This window comes from Curcuma longa, chromosome 13, assembly GCF_044706935.1.
Source record: "Curcuma longa cultivar G26 ecotype Majalengka, Jawa Barat chromosome 13, ITB_CL_G26_1.1, whole genome shotgun sequence".
NCBI lineage: Eukaryota > Viridiplantae > Streptophyta > Magnoliopsida > Zingiberales > Zingiberaceae > Curcuma > Curcuma longa.
In genome coordinates, this window is record NC_133873.1 from 6,627,272 (window position 1) to 6,647,068 (window position 19,797).

Consider the following 19,797-nt stretch of genomic DNA (forward strand, 5'->3'; position numbering starts at 1 on the left):
AATAAGAGAAATTTCCTAAAGAATATTATAGTTAAAAAACTTCCGCCAACTATCAAGTCAGGTGCAAAAATTATTGACCAAATAGACAACTATAGATTTCTACCAGTATATGATCCTAATTCTGATGAGATCAATAAAAACATTGTTAGGCTATGCAAATATGATTGCAAGAAAAGAAGCATTTTCTGGGAGCTACCATATTGGTAGTATTTACTTTCGACATGATTTTGATGTGATGCATGTTGAGAATTTTTTTGATAATATCTTTAATACTGTGATGAATGTTCCTAGAAGAACTACAGACACCATAAAATCACATGAGGAATTAAGGAAACTGGTTAACAAACCTAAGTTACATCAGAATGAAACAACAAATCAATTTTCAAAGGCTTGTTATACATTAGACACAGAAAGTAAGCAAACTTTATATAGTTGGTTGAAAAAAATCAAATTCTCAAATAGGTATGCTTCCAATATGGCCTAATACATTGATATGAATAAGTTAAAAATATTTAGAATGAAGAGTCATGACTGTCATGTGTTCATGAAAAGATTTATTCCAATAGCTTTCCATGACCTACTACCTAATAATGTTTGGCAAGCACTTATAGAATTGAATCGATTTTTCAGAGATTTAACTGTGAGGTGTATTTAATGGCCGATATGATTAGGCTAGAAATTGACATTGCTTCTATACTATGTAAGCTTGAGCGCATATTCCCATCAAATTTTTTTGATTCAATAGAACATCTACCCGTTCACCTACCTTATGAGGCACAACTAGCTAGTTCTGTACGGTATAGATGGATGTATCTATTTGAATGATTTATAATAAAGCAAGAGTCGAGGGGTCAATATGTAATATTTATTTTGTTGAAGAAGCAACTTCTTTTTTGCTTATATTATTTTGCTGATAATGTTAAAACTAACATCACAAAAATCTTAAAAATTCTGATGATACTCAGCCGATTAACTTAATGATGCTTTCTATTTTTAAGTTTCTTGGTAAGTCAATTGATGCTTCTATTTTGAGATGGTTAAATCAACAAGAATATCATGCTGCAAGAACATACATACTCTAGAATTGTGAGGAGGTCAAACCCTACATACGGTGATCGAGTTGATTGATATAATCAAACACTAATCCCTTTTTGTTTATTTGGTATCCTAATAGTCATAAATTTACCTTTCATCCATCATAGCTTCGACGAACAACAACTTCAATATCAAAATCCATCAATCTCTATAAGAAAAAAGCTAATAGTCAACGCTTTTTAAGCGTTGTCTTTGAGCGGCCTTTTTTACAACAGTGGCTTTTACAACGCTTTTCAGCCAGATTGACAATACTCTTGCAATGAATAAAAAGCGTTGTCTGTGGTAGCAATGATAACGCTTAGCAGACATTATTTTTTGTGGGTATGACAACACTCTTTGCAACGTTTAAAAAACATTGTAATTTTGTTCCAAACTGCTTGAATTCTAGGACGTTTAAAAAGCGTTGTCTTATTTTTTTATCTCACAGTTAAAAAATCATTATCTTTTAAAATAAAATAAATATTTTTAGCAATAAATAAAAATAATTATATTTTCTATATACAAAACCATTATCTATTAATATTATATTTACCATGAAAGTACAGAATCCATTACATTCAAGTTAAGTCTACAAAAGTTGTAGTAATAATCCATTATAGCTAAATTAAGTCTACAAAAGTTGTAGTAATAATCCATTACATACAAGTTCAGTCTACAAAAGCCAAAACCTTTGTGTCCCAAAAAACAACCCCACGTTCAAAACCTTTGTGTCCTGAGTGTGTATCCATTCAGCAGTTTTGCGCAACTGGCCAGCTTGCTAAAGACCACATATATTCCAGTTAAGTTACTACATGCACAAGATAACACTAACTTATCAAGGAGCATATGGGCATAATGGCATTGTGATGCTGCTGAAATGTTGAATCCAAAGTTAACCCAGAATAACTCCAAAAATAATAGAAAATTTTTCAAAAGTCTAGATCTTCAATATAGCCAATTTTAGTACAAAGAGAGAGAAAGATTTTTGATCAGGAGAAGAGGAGTATAAGACTTGAATGTTTACAATTAAAAATGGCATAAATAAATATCTTTATTGCAAATAAATAAAATTATGGAGATTAGCATTCCATACCTACTCATAAATATGATCTTGTATATATTCTGCCAACTCGGAACGCACCTCATCAATTTCTTCCTGAGAGTACTCCACTGCCAAGAACTATGAACACACATAGATTATGTTAATGGAAAAACAATCAACACTGACTTTGCAAAATGATAAATAATTTATTTAAAATTATTTGGAACAAGCAATAAAATATTACTATTGATTGTAGTGCATCTTATTTAAAGTTATTCCTTCGGTGAACTTAAGCAAATTGGATCCATCTATGTGGTAATAGTATCTGAGGTGACAGTATAATTTTTCAACATTGTGACATTAACTAGTGTCTGATATAGAACTTACCATAATATCTAGTTATAGTAGCAACCAACATATTCTATGAAATCAATAAGATATAAAATTCAGGCCAACTTCATATCGAATACTGGAGAGCATGTTACTGAGGTGACTACATTTTTTAAAAAATTGTGACGTCAACTAGCATCTGATTTAGACCTTACCATAAGATGTAGTTATATTAGCAACCAATATATTCTATGAAATAAGCAAATATGATTGCCAAGCCTAGCAAGACAACTTCATAGCATCACATGTCTGCAAGTGAAATAGATACCTACTTATGTGATTGAACAATTTGCTCACTAGGTCTTATAGGTCTGCATCTAAGCTTATAGGTCTATCCAAGGTATGAACATAATTTGTTTTATTAAAAAAATAAAAGGTCTACAGTCCAAACTGTGGGTACCTCCGGAAGTTTCTTCCGAAAGACAACATCAAGTGTGTTCTCACAGACAATTTTACCATCTCTAGAAGCCATGACAACTTCTCCAGAGCTGAATCACAAAATAAAGATCAGTTGGAAACTTATCATTCAAATCTTAAATAAACAGGCTTGGGCACTAAATTGTGATATATAGATTTTCAGAATACATGAATGTTATTGAAAGTAACAAAAATCTAGAAATATAAGCTCATCAAAGAAAGAAAAAGAACTGTTTTTTATTGCTGCAGTTTCCTAGTCCTTGTATTCGAGGAAGCCTATACGTTGGGATTAATCCTTGCAATTCAGTAATTCAGAACCCATGCCACAGAAATTTAGAAATCAAACCGATTTCTGAATCTGATTTTTTTTCCTTTACACTTCAACTTCAGAATTCACTTGCTGCCACTACTTTTCTTATTTATAATCCAAACTCAAACCTTACTGCTGTACTTCATTTCCATTTAATTCTGCTGATTATGTCATCTGAGAAACAAGAATTGCAATAACCATAACTGGGTTTCACAAAGCTATACCGAAACATTGTAAAGTGTCACAATGATCACTAAACTACCTGTTTTAGATGGAGATCCAGCAGTTCAGCAGGGATCTAAATCATGCAAGGTTTGGAGAGGGGAAGAAACACAAATTAACTCATCCCAGAAATCTACAAGACAAGTTCAGAATTCATATCACAACTAACTTCTCATATTTTCACCAATAGTTTCAGAACTCAACTCCTTCCTGGAATTCCAGCTTCTTCCAGACCTAAGTGTCAGAAACCTAAAATTGAGGGCAATTTCAGCTTGGTCATGAAGAATTAAGTTCGGGGAAAGGTTCCATTTCACATTGAAGCAATAAGAGACTGAATCCCAACTGTTGCTGGTCAGCAACATCCTTAAAAATTGGCACCAAACAAGCTCTTTTACCCTTCCTCTTTCACATTCTCCTCCTCTTATTTCATCTCTAACTTCTCCGTTTTCTTTTCATAGCTAACACTCCATACCACTAAACTTTGAAAGATGCATTGGTAAAGAACCAAATGAAGTTTCATGTAGCCTTGACAACAACAATTCAGAATTGAAATTTTCAGTTTTGTGTTCACAGTTTCTGGATTCAAATTCTGAATTTACAACCACCCTTTTGTCAAAGACCTTCGAGTCAATAAAGAAAAAGGCTTCATGGACAAGATAAAGCATCAAATAGCATCGCAAGTTAGGCACTTAATTTGACTCAATTGTTGTTCAGAAAATTCTAAGGAGAGTTGGCAGAAGACAGTTTCAATGGTTATTAAATCCCCTGCGCTAGTGTTTCTTTGGATGTTCTGTGGTTCCTGATCTGACCTCCCAATCTCCTCTGATTGCTTCCTCCAACAACCATTTGATTTCACAAGTTTATAACTAAATCAGTAATTCCATATTGTGACCACTGAATTTGAGATCAAGAATTCAGATTCTGTACAATTCTAAGAATTCCAGATTCAATAATGGCTTAAACCATAACATCTACACTTTCGAAATCTTCCTAGCCTGATGTGTATCACAAATGCTCAGCAGGTCAGTACCCTCTCATCTTCACAACAGATGCAAATCAGAACTAAAAATAGAATTTAGGCTGATTCTGAATTCTGATTTCCAAATTTCAGTATCAAACTTTGGAATTCAAAGGAATTCCAGCTTAATCATTAAGAGTTCAGCTTGGAAGAGGTGAACAATTTGACACTGCAATGATACATGCTAAAATTCAATTTGCTGCTGATCAAGAATAGCTTGAAGATTTGCCACAAGTAGTTTTTGCAGTTTATTTTTCTTGAGCTGGGTCGATTCGATTTTCAGGAGTTTGCCCGCATCATATTTGAGTTATAACGCCACTTAACCCTCTCAGAAGTACCGCTTTAAGTTCCTTGGAATGAGTTTCAGAAACAACTTTTTAGAAATACAACAACATCAATTAAGAAATTTAAGGATTTAGACTCAGCCAATTTTTGAAACTCATTAACAGATTGTGTTCATGTTGCTCAAATGAAAATACAACCGGACCTTGCAGCAATCCAACCGCTGATTAATCACCAGTACCGAATGACAATTAAAAGAGCAAGGACTTCACTTGAAATTTTCATTGATCCAAAGAAAACTGAGACAGATTCTGGTCTTGATTCTGCAGTTCAGAAATTGACTCACCAAAGCCTTCTCACGTGGCTCCAAATAAAACTCTCTTAGTCCCACATTGTTAAATTTTGTTTTATTTTATAGAATTATATTTGTACTTGTGAGCGCCTCGTTGCCGAGCTGAGTTGCGTCAGCTTATCACTCAAGCGGGGGCTGTAAATGATTTGAATGATAAAGTTAAGCACTGTAGCGTGGACTAGTTGTAAGATCGCTGGCTTGCCCATTCCTAGTTGATAGTGAACTAGAATAATTGAGCGTAAGCTCAGTTTGACCGTTTCATAATGTGGAGGGCATCGGACAAGGCTGGTTTCACAGAGCAGTCACACCCATCCGCTTTCAACGGTGGAAGGACAACAAGCCGGTTTACACCGGTCCACTATATCCTCAGAACCTATAATGTCTGGAAACAGAAAATGGCAATAGTTGAAGTTTTCACATTTTGGAAACGCCGCGCTTCTTCCAATCTTCCGACCACGCTTCTTCCAATAAGTCCAATTAAAAACCAATTAGTTGAAGTTTCCACATTTTGGAAACGTCGAGACCTCATCTTCCAACCGCGCTTCTTCCAATCTTCCGACCACGCTTCTTCCAATAAGTCCAATTAAAAACCAATTAACTTGAGCCTAAGAGCAACCCAAATTACTTAAGGATTAATTGTTAAAGGATATTGAATTTATAATTTATTGGATAATGGTATTGGAACTTCACCATTTGATCCGTTAAGAAGATATGACATTTCCCTAATCCCGATTGTCCTTTTCTCCCATCTCCCGCATTTCCCAAATCAGCGATTCTCTTTTTCTCCATCTCCCGATCGCGTCGTCCGCCTCCCTGTTCTTCTTCTCCAGCGTCGCACGCGAGGGTTGGCCGCCGGTGCCAAGACGGAAGGCAGTCTCCGGCGACCTAATCCTTCTTCGTTGGCAGCGGCAGCGTCGGCGACGGCTCCGTCTCCGTTCCCCCCTCTGATGCTACTGCTCCTGCTGATCTGGTATCGATTTTCCCGAGCCCTTCTCCCCCTCTACTCAAGTTTCCGGTTCCGGCTTTCGATATTGTTTTGTTCACGACCAAACTCACCCTCTACCACGATGATCACGAAGACCAGAATATGGATTTCCTTCAAAAGTGGGGATTCAATTCAGTGGAATAGAAAAATAAAGGCATGTATAAGCCTTTAGAAGCCTAAGGGCTGGTAGGAGGAAGCTTTCCTCGGGCATGGGAGAGAGGAGGATGTCGATGAGCATGAGGAGGCGGACGAGGCTGAGTCGGCGAAGGGGAGACCGGCCGTTTTTGGTAAGTTTCGTCAACGTTTCGGAAACGGGGACGGACATGAATCTGCCGTTTCCAGACAGCATAGCTCAGAACCGGCTCTATCAAACAAATCATTTTTATTTTTTTAATACTTTTTGACAAGTCATCTATTGTCCTATCTAAAGAGTTACAAATCTAAAAATTACTTCTTTTGTTCTACCTGTCCAAAAAAAAATGATATCCATGAGTTGGAGAATCAGATTGCTAAAGGATTGTAACTCATCGCTTCTTTCTGACGAGGTTATGGCAAAGAATTTTAACGCCAAGGAGGAATCGGAGTTTGGAGTAGTGTGAAAGGGAATGTTTGATGTGCTTCTCTGTATTCATTGTAATTATACAAAATGCAACGGTTCCTATTCGATTAGCTGATGACCCTTAGCATGATTTCTATATTTGCCCAGCTGAAGTTTTGGGACAATTGTTCATGGAAAGGCACAAGGACGAACCACAAGCATTTGAACTTCAGCAATTGAGGAATTATTAATTAGTTGAAATCTGTTTCCTGAATTGAAGTTTCAGATATAGTTGTTCCTGGTCATAAACAAGGAAGAACAATGTTGTGGTTGATCTTCAACTCGTTGCACTTCCATATAGAAGTTTTTATTTAAAGGTGATCGATAGTTTTTTTTATCCTTTTTCCTGCATATTGGCAAATGCGATGGAGATGTTGAAGTTGAACTAAGTTAGACAGACGGACGTAGCGACCTTCATCTTCATCCTCCGACGACAACGTCGCCGCCACCAACCATTCCCGCGCTTGCTTTCGCTCCGCTCTGTTAAAAGCCCAACTTTATTTCCTTTCCCACAGGCCACAGGCAAGTGAAGCTGTAAAAAGAACACAAGTGCCCTTTAATATATATTAATTTTTACCTAATAAATAAATATGGCATATGATATCTCTGTTGGAAATATGAATGAAAATGCGGTGGTGGAATGAAATGAGCTTTCATTTGCATGAGAATTTTTAGTCTCATATTGAAAGTTTGTGGATACCAGGTTGGTTTATAATGTATCACAATCATTAGAGTTTTGAACATGGATGGAGAGAGACTTTCTCTCATGTGTAGGCCCGCAGGGGGCAAATTTATAGCCCGAATTGCATCGAACCAAGGTTACTCATGTGTGCAAGCACAACTTGCACACGTTGAATGTTGGATCAGTTCGACGTAAAATTTACCAAAGCGAATCAATCAATATTTTACCACCTGAATCCTCTTTTGCTATTTGTTCAAAGGTGTAATGAATGTTTTAATATGACGATTTAAAATAGTCAGATGTTAAAAGCGAATCCGTAATAGCTCAAACAGAAACAACCGACCATTGATGGCCAACGACTATGATTAAGCCTTGAGCATTTAATAGTCATTACTTGGACATTCAATGCAGCTGAAAAATGGAGCTTCTATATAAGGAAGCAATGACCTTGAGCAGGGAAGAGTGCAGATGCATGATCAAAAGAGATGTAGAGTCTATCCACTTTCATTCCAAAAAAATTTCTTACTCTTTATCGTGCAATTCACTCGAAAATCTTTCCATGATAGCATTCGAGTATACACTCTATTCACCACGAACAACTAGTACTTGGTTGCGTACGTGATTTTGCTATTATATCTTGGGAAACATACATCCAACGTTACCTCGAAGCACAATCAGAGGTGACAAATCTATTTTAAAGAAACTGAGTCAAACACATGCCTCGGCATCTTATATTTCCCATTCGGTCTTAGCCTTTAGCAACCCACTCAGATTCGATAGTCGGGCGACTTGACCACCGACTCAACACTTAGCAACCTAACTCAACACTCAACTTTTCAACTCGGGAGCACTCTGTTCTTGGCTTCCTACTTGGGCTTGGGAAGAACTTGAGTTGCTCGGACTTTACGACACTCGGGACCACTCAAGAAACATTCGGGTTGCTCAGAATTTGCTGCACTCGGGACCATTTGAGAGCACTCAACTTTGTCCAACGATGCCCCACTCACACTCTAGAAGTCCACTCAGAAGCACGATAGTTGTAGGCTCAGCTCTAGGCAATCGACAACTTGACCACTTGGACCTTGCAGTACTCAATGCTTGGGCAATAGTCTTCCATTCAAGAACACCGCTTAGATGACCCAACAACTCGACCTAACCAGCCGAGCCTGACAGCTTGAAATTATCAACTCAAATCATCTCAACAGATAAGTCTGAGTTATTTTCTATAATTTCAATTCAAAGCATCTTTGTTCTCTCTATCAATTAGATTTTGGAATATTTTTTGTCTTAAAATTGATGTTGTGTTGAGATGACCACAAAAAGTATTGAGATGCAAGAGACTCAACATATGAACTCCCCTCCATCCCAATTGGTAATGTACCAATTAATCAAGAGCAAAAAGTCAAAGAAGTTCATCAGTTTGAACTTCAAGCAGTCCCACATTGGGAGTTTGTGGATATAAGGTTGGTTTATACTGTATCACAACCATTAGAGTTTTGAACAAGGATGGTGAGAGGCTTTCTCTCATTCGTGGGTCCATAGGAGGTGCAAATATAGGTCCTAGATTGCACCGAACCAAGGTGACTTGTGTGTGAGTATGACTTGCACATGTTGAATGTTGGACCGATTAGGGCAAAATTTGCCTAAGCGAATTAACCAACGTTCTATCACTCGAATCTTCTTTTTGCAAGCTGATCAAGTGTGTAAGGAATGCATTAATGTGATGATTGAAAATGGTCAGATGTTAATTGTGAATCCGTAACATCCTGGACAGAAGCGACTAACCATTGATGGCCGATGACTATCATTAAGCCTCGGACCTTAAATAGTCATTACTTGGTCATTCAATGTAGCTGAGGGATGTAGCTCATATATAAGGAGGCAGTGACCTTGAGCAGGGGGGAGTGCAGATGCATAAGCAAAAGAGATGCAGAGTCCATCGACTTTCATACCCCAAAAATTTCTTCCTCTCTATCGTGCATTTTGTTTGGCAGTCTTCTGTTTGCCATGAACCACCAGTGCTTGGTTGCGTAAGTATTTTTTTTTCCATTGTATCCTAGGAAAAAGATGTCCAACATGACCTTGAAGCACAAGTGAGAAGCAACGAATCTATTTTAAGGAAACTGCGTAAAATGCATGCCTTGACATCTCATTTCCCACTTGGTCTCGACTTCTGGCAACCCACTTAGACTCGATAGTCGAGTGACTTGATGACCTACTCGACACTTGGCAACCTAACTCGACACTCGACTTTTTGATTTAGGAGCACTCAACTCTCCGTCTTCCCACTTAGGCTTGGGAAGAACTAAAGTCGCTTAGACTTCGTGACACTCGTGACTACTCAGGAAACAATCAAGCCACTTGGACTTTGTGACACTTGGGACTACTTGGGAAACACTCAAACCACTTGGACTTTGCGGCACTCGGGACTACTTGGGAAACACTCGAGCCACTTGGACTTTGCGGCATTCGGGACTACTCGAGAAACACTCATACTTCATGAAACTCAAGACTACTCCACTTCGTCCAGAGACGTCCCACTCGGACTCTAGAAGTCCACTTGGAAGCTTGACAATCGTCGTCTCAACTCTGAGCAATCGGCAACTCGGCCACTTCAACCTCACGGAACTAGACACTCTGCCAATAGTCTTCCATTCAAGAACTACTTGGACAACCTAGCAGCTCGGCCTTACCAACCCATCCTAATAGCTTGAAATTATGATCTCAAGTCATCAGAAATTCCTTGTTATCACCGACAACTAGATTGTGGAATATTTTCCTATAAATAAATCTTATTCTATTAAGATGACCACAAAAAGTGTTGAGATGCAAGAGGCTCAACATGTGAAGGGCCTCTCCATCTTGATTGAAAATATTTCAATCAATAATAGGGAAAAGCCAGAAAAGTTCACTAGGTTGAACTTCAAGAGGTGGCAGCAGAAGATGCTCTTCTACCTGACCATGCTAAACCTGACTCGGTTCTTAATGGAGGAACCTCCCAACCCGACTGAGGATCAATGCAGTGGAGGCATGATGTATCACTTGCATATGAATTTTTAGTCCCACATTGAGAGTTTATGGACACAAGGTTGGTTTATAATGTATCACAATCATTAGAGTTTTGAACATGGATGGTGAGAGGCCTTTCTCTCACACGTAAGCCCGTAGGGGTGCAAATCTCAAGCTCGGATTGCACCAAACTAAGGTGACTCGTGTGCGAGCATGACTTATGTGCGTTGAATGTTGGATCAATGGACACTACAAGAATTGCTAATATAGTGATGGATTATTAATTCTATTGCTAATAAAGAGACGGAATTAATATTCCGTCATTAATTTGGCAATGGAATTAATATTCTGTCTCTATATTAGTGATGAAATTAATTTCATTCCTAATTTAGTGATTTTAGAAATTTTGGCTCTTTTTTTCCCATGCATGTTTGGTTTTCCTCTAGCGATCACGATCGACACCTCCCCTCTTAGCGAACTCTCCTCCCCTCCCGACGATCTCTCCTTCATGGCTTTCCTCTCGTCGTAAGCTTCATCTAGATCTAGATGTTGGGCATTTTCTAAGGCGAGCTCGTCAACATCGGGGTCTAGCCTGGCAAGCTCACCGTCGGGGCCGACCTAGGCGGCCTAGCCTTGGCCAAGCTCGATGGCCTCGGGCTCGACCTAGTGCTCGCCAGCCATGGGCTCGGCCTAGCCGAGCTTGCCGCATTGGGGCCACGGCCAAGCTTGCATGTCTTGAGTCTGGCTTGGCCAAGCTCGTCGTCCACGGGCCCAACCCGGTCGAGCTCGTCGACCACGAGCCTGAGATCGCTCACCGGAGTTGAGACCCAGCCTAGCCGAGCTTGTCGGAGTTGATTTTCACTTATTTACCAAATGCAATAATAAGCTTTAGATTTTTGTTAGGTTTGATCAATGATGGAAATTATTTTGATGTATTTGATATATAAAGGATATAAGTTTGGTATTGCATTTATTTTTAATGTGTGTATTAAGTGTTAGGAACTCAACATAATGTGTATGTGGAACAAGTGTTAGAGTTTTGGACCTCAACATAATTATTCAAGGCCTAGAACAAATGTAATATTGGGGGTTACCTTTGGACAGTATCAATGTGAATGGATGTATTTAATTAGGTAGAAATAATTTAATGGCTTGCTATAAAGCCTTCAACTAAGGCACTATTAGTTTCAAGTCATGGTTTATTGTGGTAGTTTCAAGTATTGTTAAGGTTTTAAATTGTATCTTGATTTTTGATATCGTATATTTTTGTGCTATAGGTGGCTGTTGTGATTGGAGTTCATATACTTGGATTTTCATAAGACACACATGTAAGTTTTTGCTCAACTCAGTAGTAAGTTTAAATTATTTTGTTATTTCTTAGTGGTAGTAATCTTAATGCATGAACTATATGTAGATCGATAACAAACATAAAAGGGCAAACAAGTAGTAAATGACAAACATGATATTTTTAAAATATCATTTTACTTATTAACCAATAAAAAGGTTAATATTAACTATAATTTGTTGGACTTACAAATTTAACACAAATCGGATTACATTAACCTTGTCAAAAGCAAAAATACATTATGTAAGTACTAATGATTTAATTAAACTTTATATAGCTTGGCTGCCAGGTAGCTTGGTCGGTCGCGACCTCCTACTTTTTGCCTTGGCTAAGCCGCAATATTAATGTTTAAACTCAAACTAAATGTTTAGTTTAAGTTTAAATGTTATTGAAAGTATTAAGTCTAAGTGCTTAACTATAAGTTTAAACTATCTGTATGTTTAGGTTTACATATTTAATTGCAATGAAAATTTATTATTGCAGAGTGTTTCAATGTATATGAATAAAGTTTGATATACAATAGATTAGAAAATAAATTTATGTAAGATGAATATTTTGTTGGAGTTGAAGAGTTTATGAACTTTTGCTATAGGGAGTCGAAAAATAGCAATCAATCTCTCTAGAGATCTATGCGAATATAATATACATGTTTGATCGAGTTGTCACCTTTGTTGCGTGAACAGAACAATTCCGGTAGCAACTTTGATTCGGCAGCTCTCAACATAATTACAATGATCGTGTCTATTCGGTATCCACACAAACACGTCATTCGTTCGTCGCACGAACTCAGCCTTCGGAGAAGAAACACCTTCGTTGTGCTAGCAACTTGGATGGTTCGGGCAAGAGGAGAAGAAGAGGAAACTAGAGTGATCATCTACAAAAATGCATAAAATATCTTTTTGTACTCATCCAATCCAATGAATACAAAAGGCAACCCAATGAATACAAAATGTTTTTGCTTTTTCCTCTCCTTTTCATCAATGCTCCATTAATCTCTATTAAGGGACATTAATCCTCTTTAGTGGTTGAGTGTAATCCAATGGTTCTAATTTTGATTAGACTCAATCCAATAATCCAATAGTTGGATTCATTTGAGTCTAACTCGGATTAGACTTAACCCTATAATCTTAGGGTTCATCATATTTTAGTTAAACTAAAATAAATCCATCTCCAAATCAACATATTCTTTGTGTGTGCCCCAAGAAATTCTCATAATATTGGCAATGTATCTAAAATAATATTTTAGAAACAAAAGTAATGAGTGGTATCTAGCAATGCATCATTGTTATCCAAGTGATGAGAATGTCAAGATCTGATCTAACATTTTTATGTCTACTATCTTGTATAACTTGGTCCTTCTATTCTCGATATCTAGATTGAGCCATAAGGCATAGACCGTGTCATCCCCTTATCAATCTTTGTGTTTATTTATCTCCTAGTAGACTCATTTAACTAAATGAGCTTAATATCTCATATTGACTTATTTGAGCATGACCATGCATTAGTAGTGCTTCTTAATCAAGGGGCCCGTAGATATCACTTCTATCATATGAAAGAGATAGATCTTATCTAGATCACTCATATTCTTCCACATATCTTATTGCATACCCAGTGATCGACTTTATATTCCACCATGTTACAGGTGACGTTTGTCGATACTAAAGTACACAACTTCTTATGTAGGAAGCCATAGTGACTTTAGGTCGAAGGACTATTTATACTAATAGTTACTATGAGAATATTTATGATACTCAAATAATGATCCATGAAACATTCTCATAATGGATCAATTCGGTACATATTCTCTAATATATACCCATATATCAACTTAATATATTATATCCATGACTTGTGAGATTAAGTCATCAGTTAATCCATATGCTAGTTTCAACGCATTAATATTTCCCTTATATATTAAGGCTTAACTAAGAATAGTTAAGAGTAATATTCTATATATATCTATAGTCTCCCACTATCCATTTAACTAATTGATATATTGTAGACTAGAACCAACTACCCTAAGATATTATTATACTTATTCATCTGATATAGATATAAAGTGAATATAATAACCATAAACTTTATCTTTTATTAATAAAATATGATAAAAGAGTTTTCTTATCAATCATCTCATAATTGGCTCTAAGGGCTACCACAAACATCATCCATAATGCATGAATGGTATAATCATTACAAATATAGAAATAAAGTTTTTTTTACCGTGAAAGTGCATATATATAGAAATGGTTTTGTTTCAAATTCCTTGAATTGGTATTATCATAGAGATTATTATTTGTTTGATCCAATTGAAACTTCAGTGGCTTCTTCATCTGGTACAACTGCTTTATGGAAATCATCATCTAATGAAAAGGTGATGCAATTAATGGTTTATGATGCGATGAATGTAGTTGATCATTCCAAAGTAGATGAAATACCAACACTTGAAGTTCAACAACTATATGACATGTTAAAAGCTAGTGAAAGAGAAGTGTGAGAATGTATTGCATCTGGTTATTCCCAACTATTAGTTACTATAAGGTTATTGAACATCAAAACAGAACATCATTTCTCAAAATGATGTTACGATAACATTTGTCAATTGATGTCAAAATTGTTCTCTGTTGATCACCAAATGATTGATAGTTTTTATAGTACAAATAAATTGATGAGGGGTTTAGATTTGCCCATAGAGAAGATTGATTATTGTATAAACAACTACATGATATTTTGGAATGAAGACAGTGTATTGATTGAATGCAGAATCTGTCCTCACCCTCGTTATAAGCATCGTAGTCGCATACCAGGGAAGAAAAAGAAAAATATTGCATGAAAGATTTGTATTACCTCCTGTTAACTACTAGACTTCAACACTTGTATGTTTTTTATTTTATTATTAAAATTCTTGAATATTAAAAAAAATAGGCAATGATCTTTTGTATATGTAAAAAGGGGAACTACTCAAATTTTCTCATAATTTATTAATTTTTAGCATCTCTTGTAGATTTTATTCGTACGGTGATCATTGAGTAGTTAACTTTAGTACCACATCCCCAATTAAGATTGTTTCAGAGAATTTATTAATCACCTTCTATAATAAAGCAATTTGGCACTGATGGAAGAAGATGTGTAATTAATCATCTGTTGTTGCTATATATATATGTAGCATAGGCTTGATTTATTATTGAGCACTAATATTAAATATTTAGTGAGGTTTCATCTGAATTAAATCAGTATAGGAAATACTGTAAGTTTTTCATTATTTATTATTTTTCAGTATCTCTTGGAGGATAAAAAATGCTCAAAATTTTAATTGAATGGTGGATTATTGAGTAGTTAGGGAAATTTAGTCTCACATTGCTTATTTATCATAGTTTTGGAAACATTATTAATCACCTGCTAGAACCCGAAAGCACGACCTTACTTGAACAGGATTTGTTCTATAGGCTCGTACAACTGTATCCTTGAGTGTTAAGGAGACAGGCAACCCAATCTGGTGGATGACGTAAGATCTCAAAATCAGAGCATGATTAATGCCTCAGATCCAATGGGACCGGTGGCTGTGGAGGATTGTTCTCAGTAGATCGATGGCCTACTGTGGTGGTCTTGAGATTGTCTGACAGATCTAATTTTTTTTTGATATTAATCAAATGTCTTTTAATATTTTTTCTTTTATTATTAAAATTCTTGAATATGAGATTGTCTGACAAATCCAATTCTTTTTTATATTATTCAAATGTCTTTTAATATTTTTTTTCTTTAATTATTAAAATTCTTGAATAATAAAAATAATAGGCAATGATATTTTGTATATGTAAAAAGGGGAACTACTGAAATTTTCTCATAATTTATTAATTTTCAGTATTTCTTCAAGATTTTAATCGAATGGTTATCATTGACTTGTTAACTTTAGTCCCACATCGCCTTCTAAATTCAAAAAAATATGACTTTGCTTGAACAAGATCTGTTCTATAGGTTCGAACAATTGTATCCTTCTGTGTAAAGAAGACAACCACACAATTTGGTTGATGGCTGATTGAACTAACCGAACCGACCAAATTTTTAAATAAAAATAAAAAAAATTGAATCTATAAAATATCAGTTAATTCAATTTTTTACGAAATTAACTAAATTTTTTAAATACTATGAAAAATTTATCAATTAAATTGCGAATTATAAGTTTTCTTATATAGGAATTTATAAATTATTTTTTATATTTTGATTAATTCAGTTTAATCGAATATGAAATTTTAAAATCGAAATCGAACCCAATTAACTGATTTTTTAAGAACAAATAACTGAAATTTTAAAATAACTGAAATCTAAGTTTTTTCAATGTTTTAAGTTTTTAATCGCAAAAATTAATGATTATTTTTGTTCAATGTTTTTTTTCAAAAATTAATTCCAACTTTTTATGGGGGAAAAAGTTTATGTTCAATTTAAATTTGGGGAATAAAATAATTTCTTAATTAAATTAGGTGTAAATCAATCATCAAACAAGAAGGTTGTGTATAATATGTATTTTTTTAAAGTAAACACGGAACATGTTTTTATTTTATTTTATTTATTAATCAAATGTCTTTTAATGTTTTTATTTTATTATTAAAATACTCAAATATTAAATAGAAAATGATATTTTGTATATGTAAAAAATAGAAACTAACTGTAATTTTTTTATTATTTTTAATTTTTAGCATCTCTTGGAGGATAAAAAATACTCAAAAATTTAATTGGACGGTGGATCATTGAGTAGTTAGGGAACTTTAGTCCCACATTGCTTATTTATCATAGATTTGGGAACTTTATTAATCACATGTTAGAATTAGAAGGCACGACCTTACTTGAACAGGATCTGTTCTATAGGCTCGTACAACTGTATCCTTGAGTGTTAAGGAGACAGGCAACCCAATCTGGTGGATGACGTAAGATCTCGAAATCAGAGCATGATTAACGGCTTAGATCTAATGGGACCGATGGCTGTGGAGGATTGTTCTCAGTAGATCTACTGTGGTGGTCTTGAGATTGTCTGACAGATCCAATTCTTTTTTGATATTAATCAAATGTCTTTTAATATTTTTTTTCTTTTATTATTAAAATTCTTGAATATGAGATTGTCTGACAGATCCAATTCTTTTTTGATATTAATCAAATGTCTTTTAATATTTTTTTCTTTTATTATTAAAATTCTTGAATAATAAAAATAATAGGCAATGATATTTTGTATATGTAAAAAGGGGAACTACTGAAATTTTCTCATAATTTATTAATTTTCAGTATTTCTTCAATATTTTAATCGAATGGTTATCATTGACTTGTTAACTTTAGTCCCACATCGCCTATTTAAGATAGTTTTGGAGAATTTATTAATCACCTTCTAAATTCAAAAAAATATGACTTTGCTTGAACAACCACACAATTTGGTTGATGACATAATGATTTTTTTTAACTAACCGAACCGACCAAATTTTTAAATAAAAAAAAAAACTGAATCTATAAAAATATCAGTTAATTCATTTTTTAATGAAATTAACTAAAATTTTTAAATACTATGAAAAATTATCAATTAAATTGCGAATTATACGTTTTCTTATATAGGAATTTATAAATTATTTTTTATATTTTGATTATTTCAGTTTAACCGGATATGAAATTTTAAGATCGAAATCGAACCCAATTAACTGATTTTTTAAGAACAAATAACTGAAATTTTAAAACAACTGAATCGAATTTTAAAATTCGATCTATTTGATCGGTTTATTCGATTTAATCAAATATTTGCTCACCCCTACTCAGTAGATCTTATATTTGCTGTGATGGTCTTGAGAATGTATGACAGATCTAGAAAATGATATTTTGTATATGGAAATAAAGAAACTAATTGTAAGTTTTTTTTTATTATTTTTCATTTTTATATATATTTATACAATATTGCAATCGCTTTTAGTTATATTTATAAAGGATCGAGAGGCAAAGATCAAGAACAATCAACAAACAAAGTATTGCGATCGCTTTTAGCTATATTTATACACACACAGCGAACTTATTCAACATTTCTCTCCAAAAATCTAACCTTTTTTCTTCAAAAATGGGAAATAATTATCTACCCAAATTGTGAAACAGATTGTTAAAATTAAGGAAAGCGGTTGAATATCCATTTCCAGTCGAGTTTGTTGTTGTCCTCCTCAAGGAATTTTTGCACGACATTGGCATGGCTATTAGAGGTGGCGAGCTTGGCCTGAGAAGATGGCCTCGTGGCCGTGGCGCCGGCGAAGACGTTGCCGTTAAAAACTCGAACAGCAGCACCGGCAGAAGCGGCGCTGTTGCCTAGGTCACCATCGGACATAAAGATTATTGATGACGACGGTGAAACCCTAGGAAAAACAGCGGTGGAAGTGGTGGCGTGGTGGTCGGAGACGAAAGAAGCCGATGCTGAGCAAGGCATGGCGGCGGCGAGATGACCATTCTCATTGTGCTGGAAAGGAAGTGAGGGATTAGGAGGAACGTAGGAAAAGTATTGTTGAGTGTTCTGGCCACCGGCGCCGGCGAGGAGGAGCTGCTGATTGTGCTGGAAAGGAACAGCGTCTGGCAGTGAGGGATCAGGAGGAACGTAGGAATAGCACTGTTGAGTACTGTTCTGGCCACCGGCGGCGAGGAGGAGCTCCTGATTGTGTTGGAAAGAAACGGCATCATCATCTGGCACGAACTCTGCGTCGATAAATTCCAACATTGACGAAGATGACGATGGAGAAAGGGCGCCAGCAGAGGCCGTGGGGACGCCGCCATCAACATCCATAGAAAAAACAGCGGTAGAAGTGGTGGCGTAGTCGTCGGAGACGAAAGGAGCCGATGCTGCGTAAGGCCCGGCGGCGGCGAGATGACCCTCCTCATTGCGCCGGAAAGGAGCAGCCCCTTGCGGCGAGAGATCAGGAGGAACGTAGGAAGAGTCCTCCTGAGAGTTGCGGCCACCATAGAAAAAAACAGTACTGGTAGAAGTGGTGGCGTAGTCGTCGGAGACGAAAGGAGCCGATGCCGCGTAAGGCCCGGCGGCGGCGAGATGACCCTCCTCAGGAACAAGGAAAAACTGTAGCGGTCGCCAGAGAGGGATGATCAGGAATAGCATTGGCCGGCGGAGGAGAGCGTGAGGGACTTGGACGGCGACCGTATCGTGGTTTTCTAGCAGGAACGTCGCAGCCGAGCCTGGCGGCGGCGGCGGCTTGGGTTCTGGGGCTGCCGGTGTGCAGTTGCACCGTGTCCTTGAAGGACTGCTCGGTGGCCTCAAGGACCACCGGCGGAAGGTCAAAGATTATAGTCGGCGGCTGCGGCAACCAACCTGAGCCTCGATGCTGGACGGGGACAGCTTCCGGCTTCGATTTCTTCTTCCGCCCCATCGATGATGAAACTGATTCTTGATCTGAAAATCGACGATAAATTGCAGAGGAAAAGTTCTCTGTGTTGCATTCATATATACAACTAATTTAACCGTTAACGACCTTTTATAATTTTGCATGGTCGGTTTTTTTTTTTTTCAAAAAAAATTTACATAAATTTTGAAGTATTCTCAATAATTTAGTTAATTACCGTATCTAATTAATTGAACTTACCGCCATTTAAACGATATTATTAATTTTTTAACTAATTAGTACAAAAATTTTTTAAATTCAAAATTTAGACAATTCTTCTCGAGTTAATTAACTTTAATATTTTAAAATTTTATATAAATATTTACAATTTAAATTAATTGGTGATTTTTTTTGTTTCGAAATATAAATAGTAGTAAATAATTTATTCATTAAATGTAATGAGAACTGTATTTATATTTTAAAATGTTTGTAATACAGAATGCTAGAAAATTTAAATCAATCTAAGGTTATGAAAACACATTATTGTTTAATTTAAATATTTTAGTAAATATTTATATTTTATGATTATTTTTAATTTTATAAAATAATAATTTTATGACTAGTAGAGATAATAAGATTGTCTTTTTAAACTGAATTGCGATGTAATTTTTTTCTTTTGTTATGTTAAATATTTTATAAAAATTACAAATTATTTTTTATAAGTTTAAATTTAA

General features: G+C 35.7%; 2 non-coding genes across 2 annotated transcripts; both read left to right on the forward strand.

The window, feature by feature from the left end:
• The first annotated feature begins 15,137 nt into the window (after nt 1-15,137).
• Nucleotides 15,138-15,349, forward strand: LOC141844629 (small nucleolar RNA U3). The gene has a single exon (XR_012603166.1). It is a non-coding gene; the product is annotated as a small nucleolar RNA U3 (small nucleolar RNA).
• Nucleotides 15,350-16,554: 1,205 nt separating this feature from the next.
• On the forward strand, nt 16,555-16,759 carry LOC141844627 (small nucleolar RNA U3). Its single transcript, XR_012603164.1, has one exon. It is a non-coding gene; the product is annotated as a small nucleolar RNA U3 (small nucleolar RNA).
• Nucleotides 16,760-19,797: the final 3,038 nt, after the last annotated feature.